The sequence below is a fragment of the Protopterus annectens genome, chromosome 3.part0, assembly GCF_019279795.1.
Source record: "Protopterus annectens isolate FY-2018-M chromosome 3.part0, PAN1.0, whole genome shotgun sequence".
NCBI lineage: Eukaryota > Metazoa > Chordata > Ceratodontiformes > Protopteridae > Protopterus > Protopterus annectens.
This window is the reverse complement of record NC_056731.1, coordinates 1235575545-1235584803: the sequence shown is the minus strand read 5'-3', so window position 1 is coordinate 1235584803 and position 9259 is coordinate 1235575545.

Genomic DNA, 9259 nt, shown 5'->3' with positions numbered 1-9259 from the left:
ATTCAGGCAATTTTTTTTTTTGTTAAAAAAAGGGAGAAAGGAGGAACAGAAGGCCTTCTCAGATGTTCTCTCTGTATTAGTTAGAATGAACTAATGACACTAGACTGGGAAGAGTGTCCCAGATCAGATTTACAGTAGGGGCGGGACTGCAACTGCAAAGCTACCAAGTATAACAACAAGACATCAACAGGGAGGAAGGGTGGGGACCAGTACTAAAGCTATTAGTCTACACTCTTTTAAACAGTAAACATTACAGAAATCTTTTATGACAGCAGTGAGCCACAACATGAAAGTTTTTAAACAGATAAAGGAGCAAGGAGACTCTACAGAATGTTTTTAACCGCAAATAAATCAGTTACCCGTGCAGATTAGTTAATAGCAATAAAATACAGTAAAAAGTATTCAGCAGGCAATAAAAGTGCTACATATAAATTGCTAGAAGCAATAACCAGAACAAATAAGCCAAAAAAAAGGATACTTATTGTTATATATCTCAGATCAGAGTTGTAGTCAATGCCCCTCATCCACTCTGCTCAGTATGTATAGATAGAAATCCTCCCAAAGTTAGGGCTTAAATACCAGAAAATACAACCTTAGACAACTTTTTTAAAAAAAGCACAAAAGAACCAGCCCCCAGTAGCCAGCAGCCAATCAACACAATCTTGCCACAAAGGTAAAGAAATGCTTCTGCTAATTTAAGATGGCCTAGTCATGTGCTCAGAACAATCACTGCAAACAAAAACAGGCCCAGACCCAGCAAATCTGAACTGGGACAATACTAAAGCTATTAGCCTACACTTATATTCTTTATTTTGTTTTTGTTTTTTTTTGACACATTCATTTGCTGCCTGATTTTTATCTACTTCTGGATTGATTTATATTCCTGCTTGATGCAGATATGCATCTGCTAGACTAAGAAGGGAAGCCGCCTTAGATTTATTCTCATTATGTTTCAAAATTTTCACTATGTTTAAGCATTTTGAGGTCAGCAGATATGCAGGCATTCCTACCACTGTAGATCTATACATGTAATCAGTTTCTAGGAGGACCATACCTCCTTCTGAATGGGGACTATATAGTCTTGGTATACACTTATTTATTTTAAATCATTTGAAGAGCATGAAGCACCCTTCTTGGTTTAGAGCTTGGACTTTCTTCCTATGTGTCAGTGCTGTTTTCAGTATAACTTCTAGTCTTCTAAAATATTCCCTTCTAAGTTATATTCGCATTTGTTCATGTTTTGCTGTTGATCCTTCATCAGTTCCCAAATATTTATACATGCCCTATTGCTCTAGTTCTTTTATATCACATTCCTGTCCCAGGCTGATGTTTTCTTGGTGCTGAAGTTTTCTGCCTTAAAAGGTTGCTTTTGCACATTTATCAAGACCAAATGACACTCTTACGTCATCTGAAAAAGTTTTGACCACTTGCAGTTGTGGTTTCAGTTTGTCTTCTGATGAACTCTACAGTTTTAAATCACCCACAAAAAAGATGGGAAGTCTTTACACTTTGTTGTTTTCTGGGAGCCAAATTGTAGCCATGACCTAATCTGTGAAGTAGACAGTTTCATGGGTTAAGGGCAAGACTTAAGAGCAGCAGTGACAAAGAGTCACCCTGGAATATCCCCCTTTGAATTTTTATCCATGGAATAATAATCTGTCCATTATTGTAGCTGAACTACAAAGTGGTTTGCCACTGTTTCATGGTTAGAGTAATGTAATCGATCAGTGTAGGATGTATCTTCTGCATTTTAAATACTCTTTTATCCACATATGTGGAATACTGCAAATGCTTTTTTGCAGTCTGTTCATGCCATACTTAGAGTCTTTGCCTTTTTACAACTTTGCATTATAACTTTATTTAACAACAAATTATCCTATGTTCCACATGACTTTCTTTTGTTGCACTTTAGTTCTATTGCCATGATTTTCTTCTTAATGACTAAAAACTCTGTTGGCATCAATTCCAGTGTTTAGTTTATACATCGTCAGAAGGCAAGTTATTGGTCTACACTTTTTGGGATTGCTTGCAGGTTTGTTCTTAAATAGGAGCATTGTTTTTCCTGATGTTAACCAGGTTGGTGTCTGTCCAGGGTGTGCATATAAATAGTTCTTACTCATGGCTAAATCTTCATGCAAAGACATTAGTACTTTCAGCTAGAAGTAAGGTACTGCATCTGGGTCTGGGGTTTTCCACTTAGGAACTTTTCTTAACTTTGTTTCAAAATCTCTGGCTCTTCATCCCATTTCACATTCTGTACATTTTAACTCCTTATTCTTTCTTTTACTTCTTCTATCCATTTAGCATCTTTGTTATGTTCCACAGGATCTTCACAGATATTTCTACAAAATGCATCAATTTCTTCCTTTTTTGGTAGTTTGAATTCCTTTTGCCTTGTTTTCCCAGTTCTCTATAATACTTTTTTGAGTCATCGGTGAATTGCTTATTTTGTACTTCTTTATATTTATATACATATCTTCTAAGTTTTTTGACTTTGGTGATAGTTTTAGTTTATTATTTGCGATAGTGCACGATAGAGCCTGATCTGTTTGGATACTGCTCATTGCTTTTATCACATCTATCTTTCTGAGTGTTTTTTTTTATCTGTTTCCTCTTCTATACTCTTCTAACAGTAATTTTTTTTGTTTTAATTGCTTTATAATTTTCTCTATTCAAAACTTCCATGATGGCATTTGATTTCTCCCCTTCCTTTCCCTTACTGCCCTATATTTTTGTAGTAAGATTTTATCTGCTATTAATTAGCTGAACAGTAATATATCCTAATTATTTCTGTAATATTGAATGAATCTCTATGAACAGCCCTAATTACTGTGTTCATTTGTTTTATCAAACATCTAACTTTTTGGGTTTTATTGAGTTTCTGTACTCTTATTTCTTTCATTAATCTTTATTTGTCTGTCCATCTCTATTAAATCAAACACTTCTTTTCTTAGATAATTTTCTTCTAAACTGAGGGTAAATTTGGTGTTCTCTATTTTCTGTGGGCATTCTACAGAAAGTTCCAGAGCATCTTCCCGTGTCACATTCCCTTCAGTTTCATCCTGTGTCATCCATTGTACTTTCATATGGGAACTCATTGGCCTATCACTCCATAACATTGACTGCATCAGAGTTGCCACAGTCTCCTGTTCCTTCTCTTGCTGTGCAACTTCAACTGAACTTTTGCACTGGTTTCCTATAAAAAGTATCTTTATATGTCTTCATATGCCAACTGATCAGATGTTTCCCACTCCACTGTTTTTTCCTTAGTTTGGGATCCATTGCTATGTCCTGCTGTGATGTTATCGAGTCAGATTTTCTAAACTAAATCTTTCACATTGCAGGTAATCCATAACCTCAGATTCTATTTCTTTAACTTTTCCATTACTAATCCTCCTTTCCACTTTTCCTCTTTGTTTTCTTATTTTTTTATTGCAATATTTTCCATATCTGGATGCATTTACCTATATTTCTCTTCATGTATCTTTGGTGCTGCTGTTTTTGTATTGATTAGTTTTGCTTTTTCATTTGCATAAATATTGCACCATATTAAGATGTCTCTTTTTCTTTTCCTTGTCCATATTTTTTCTTCAGATGTCTCCTGCTCCTTCTGTTTCTCCTTACTTGGGGGAGTTGTTGTTCCATCATGCTGTGATATAACCTGTGTTAGACTTTTTACTCTAAATCCTTCACTTTGCAGGTATTCCATAACTTCAGTTTCCATTTTTTTAACTTTTACTTTACTAATCTTCTGTTCTGTGTTCCTTCTTCATAATCTTATTTTTTGTATTGAGAAGGTTTCCATATATGGATGCCTTTGCCCTTATTTTTCTTCAAATATCTTTGGGGCTGCTTTTTTGTATTGATTAATTCGACTTTCTCTTTTGTATAACTATTGCACCATATCAGATCTCTTTTTCTTTCCCATGCCCATATTTTTTTATACATTTCAAAAATCTCTAGATTTTGTTCTCTGTATTTTTGGACTTCCTTGGTCACTTCTTTTTCCAAACAGCCTAAGGTTTCTTGGTCTATAAAATGTTTTTTTTTTTATAAAACTGTTGTATTAATATATAACACATTTTTATTTGAAGCTTCTGACAGCTTTTCCTTGTGCAAATATTTTCTTTCCTCTAAATTCTCTCTTAATCATGTTGTATATGTTCTGTCTGGAAATTCTAGGCTACTTCTATAATAGTGACAAAAACTGTTTCTTTCTTATCCTCAATAATTCATTCTATCATCTTTATGGCTCTTTTCTGGCCTATCAACTTTTGTGATTTTTGTGGACTACTACTTCCTTCTACAACAGGGAGGCCATCTCCCCCTGAGGCTGGCCAAGCCTCATTGTAGGATTGTTAGCGTGTCTTGAGGATTCTACACTGTCATTTTTTCCAGTCCTGGCACAAATGCACCTACCAGGACAGGACACGTTTTTATCCTCGGACTTGTACACCCCGCTATCTTTTTATTTTTTTAACCTACTTATGTCCATACAGTCTATGTATCACTGTTATCTTCGTGAGAATTTGTGAAAAAACAGGGTCCACCTCAGTGGTGGCTGGTGACTTTCAGATCAAAGAAGGGTGGCAGAAACTGCAGGAGACACCCAAATTGGGTGAGTCCAACTAGAAAGGGGTGTGGTTAGCTTCACAAGGCAGAGCTATGTTACAGTGGGAACAACACTAATCATGCTTAACAGTTTACATAAAAATAACTGCTCAGTCACCACTTCACATGCTGACTAGTCTACCAAATACTAGAATAAATCACATTTCAGAGCTACTGAGGTGTTTAGCTCTAATGAGGTGTTTGTGATGCTATAACAGCACAACACCTAAACATCTCTAAACAGTAAAAAAGTGGTGGGTCTTAACTGAATGAAATTACTATGGGTATACATGATGTAGTAAACATACATTGTGCTGTATCAGGTAATCTGCATTTTGTACAATGCCAAGTGGAAATCCCACTGTATTGTCTTAATTTATTATTCACAATTCAAGGTCACTCCAACACCTAATGTACCAGTGGTTCAGAGAGACAGTGACACAGGCTTGTATGGCAGTTGACTTTACCAAAATACACATTAATCTTGCAAAGCCAGAATTACAACAGTAAACTGTAGGGCCAGTTAACCTATTTCATTCACAAAGAGCCCCTCCTCATTTGACCCTGACAGTATGAAAGTAGAAATAATCATAACAGTTAGGTTTTATACCTGCACTAATTTCATTCAGTTGACAGAAACATTAGTCACAACTTATGTGTGCCAGCTCGCTTTGCACAAATATAAATTTCATTTTATTTTACTTTTGTTTATCCAGGTTTGTCCAGCTGTTTTTCATCAAAAAAATCCTTTTCAGCATATTTCTCGGGAGAAAATCTCTAACATATTACAAATATTTTTAAACAGACATTTGTTATATTCGTGAACAGATATAACAGATAGGGTGTAGGATAGACTTCTTTCAAATTCATCTACACAGTGGGGAACAACAGTCCTTCCTCCCAAACCTTTTATAATCCCCTGCAGCTCAATCTCCCAACACACTATATCCCCTACCTCACTTCCTTCTAACCTACATCGTGCTTGCCTAAGTTAACCCCACAAAGACCACCCTCAATGCCAAAGCAGCAGGAGTCCCTGCACAAATCCATCTGCCATGCGCAAACTGCATTTTTGGTAGTATGTACAAGACACTGTTAGTGTATCAAATAAATATGAATATTTAAAGCATTGATAGTTTCTTCCCATTTACAATAATAATGTGTAAAATTTAATTTTAGTGAAGCATTTGTATCCATCCTTTTGTAGCTTCATGTTTATATCAACAGCTGCTGTCCATAAACTAAAGACTTTGCCATTCTCTCTCTCTCTCTCTCTCTCCCTCACACACACACACACACACACACACACACACACACACACACACACACACACACACACACACACACAGATATACACTCAGATGTAGACACACAAAGACACAGAGCCATGCGCAAGTATGCATGCTCACATACAGACACTGATAGGCATGCGTGCATGCGTGTCTTTACACATATACATGCACTTTCTCACACATAGTTAAACACTTGCTGGAACACGTGCACATTCACAGACACACAAATATGTGCTCACATACTGTACAACCAGGCAAGCATGCATGTTCACATGCAGATGGGAACACACACACCAGATATGTGAAAAAAAAAATATATATATATATATATATATATATATATATTTTTTTTAAAGCATTTGCTTTGTATAATGCATGCTAATTTGCTGCTGTGCTTTACTAGTACAACATTCTAACAATAGTTGAGTAATCCTTTTTGTACCATCCCACCATCAAATGTAACAAAGCAAGCAGCCATCAGCAGTATTCCCACAGCAACAGCCTAGTGGGACAGATGCATTTTGCAGCTGCAAGAATAACAGTCATGTGCTGACAAGATTACACTATCAAAGCAGCCATCAGATCTGATCCAACAGTCCTATAACAGGGCAAGTACCGTCTGCAACGATAATAATAAAAAGCAACCATCAGATCTCATCCAACACTGCCATAGCAGGGCAAGTACCCTCTGCATCAGTAATAATAAAAAACAACCATCAGATCTGATCTAAAAGTACCATGACTGGGCATGTACCCTTTGCATCATTAATAATAAACACTCAGCAGTGAATTGTGTAAATGTCACTCTAGCATTATGGAAAGCAACAACTGTATTATCTATAAAAATCACATCTTGACAGTACAGCACATTCCAGAGGTCAGTACACAGAGTATATGAGTGAGAGCAGTGCTGACTGGTATCACGAGCACTATAGTTCCTATAGTTTCACTTCCATGGCATCCACTTACACCATGCATAATTCGTGTGAACATAACATAGATCATTCCCTTTAAAAGCAAAAATTCTTCCCCCATAAAATAAACAAAACAAGAAAAAAAAGCAGGCATGCTTACTTTCCTCTGAGGTAGTTAAGGTTTGCATGACAAAGCAGACTTACTTTTATTAGCCATACTGATAGGATTGACAGTTGCAGTCCTGTAATGCATTAAGCTACCTAAGAGCAACTCACTATTTATACATTATATGAGGAGCCACAGTAAATTAAAGCCTTTGAGATTGCTACTGCAAAAGGTAGCAAAATCAGTTTTGTGCAAGTGCCTTATATGACTGCATTTGAGCTTTTCTAAACACTGGGACATTTGGAGGGATTTCCCATATAAACAATTATTTTGGTTGTCTACTATTATGTTAATTAGAAGACATGACTAGACATGGATACAATGCTGAATTTGGAATGGCATAAAGTTGCCAGTTGTTCACTGAAATAACTTACTTTTATCAAAAAAAAAAATAATAATATATATATATATATATATATATATCTTTTAACAAAAGCAAATTAAATCTCCAACATCAAATGCCTAAAAACTTCCCTATGAAATGAATAATCTGGTGGTGAAATATATGACCAGTATACTTCAATTTAATTTATGCTTATTGTAACCTCACTTTTTAATAGATGGCTATAAGGTATTTAGATGTTTAACATCTGTGTAAAATCTAGTAGATTATTGCATATGTATTGACATGATAAGCATTCTTTTTTCTGTCTCCTATTTATACTGCCAAAATAAACTATTGCAACCTGGTTTGTTAATTTTTTTTGCTATTTAACGTGAGCTACCTCTCATACATTTAAGTGTGAATAGGTGATGAAATTTATAAATGGGAATACTATAGCTAGCAAAATATGTTTTTCTGAATTAGCTTTATACCTTCATGAAATAAAATCTCGCTACTTGCCTCTTCATTTATTTTCAAGCAATTATTCAGTTTTTCCAGAATTACATGCTATAAGTAATAGAAGCATCTCTTTGCCTGCAAAAGTAATATGAACATTTCAACAGACAAATTACCCCTGATCAGTAAGCTAAGTGCCTTGTGAAACCCAATCACCTATTAGGGTTATTTAAATATCCATTTGCCCATATTACTTAGGATCAATATAGCAACATGTCAAAAAAGACTGTTTAAATTAGGCTCTGAGAATCATCCAATTAATAGTCATGGGAATAGTGCAAAACCTTATAATGCACATTATCCAATTAGTCTATTAAAAACTGTGTGAAAAATTAATGCACAAAGTTTTTAACTGTTGAGACATTCTGCTCCATCCATACTCTCGTTAAATGGATTGAATTGCAGATGAAAAAAAAAATAGCACAGGTGTATGTGACAATGTTAAATTTTAAGAGATATCACATCATAATTAATCTTTCATCATCCTTGATGAGATACCCAGCACTTTTCCACTTCTGCCATCTGTTATGAATAAAGCATATTCTCGGTGTCTGAGCACATTTTTCTCTAAAGAGAGGTAGCACCATAAAGCCATCAACAATTAATACACTGGTGCTTTGAAAGCATCACCCATAATCCCATTTTTATATACATTTATCACAGTTTCTCAGCAGTAGTCAGACAAAAGACTTTAATTTAAGGTTTATAAGGTATACGAACATTTTATTGTTGAGTTGTCATTATTGCAAACGGAAGACCTCATTTATGTCCATATGGCCCTTTCCATCTCTGCAATATATGACTTGTGTAACAATACATATAATGAGAACAAAGTGGAATGTATTTCTAGGTAGCAGTTTTTGTGAAACTAATACATAAATGACTCTAACATGGTTGACAATGTAATGTACAAAACAAGTGACTTGTGTAATACAACATTAAATTGCATTTGTACCTAATATTAATAGGATGGAGTGGACAATTATAGTAAGCATGAACTTCCTGCAAGGTTGCAAAATCTCCATAAGTGCACATATCTAAGAAACTAGTGTGAGTGAGGTAGAAATACCATAGTAGGGAATAAAATAAAGAGAAACACGCTCATGTAAATAAACTATGTCAAAAGAATTGATGTTAAGAACAACCTTTCAATTCTATTCATATTCTATTTTACTAAAATCAGTGTCATTTTATAAGAAATATAACATATTTTGATAGAAGCAGGCAGACAGGAAACATCTATATTAAGTACTGAATGCAATTATGAAAATTAACTATATTTAAAGTCAGATTATATTTGTAGTAGTCTGAGAATTTATGAGACACACAAGTTTTATACTAATAGTGCATTGTCACCCCATGCATTTTTATGTTCCTTTCATCTCATTTGTTATGTGTCTGTATCATGCAGTACATTACCAGATCCATGCAATAC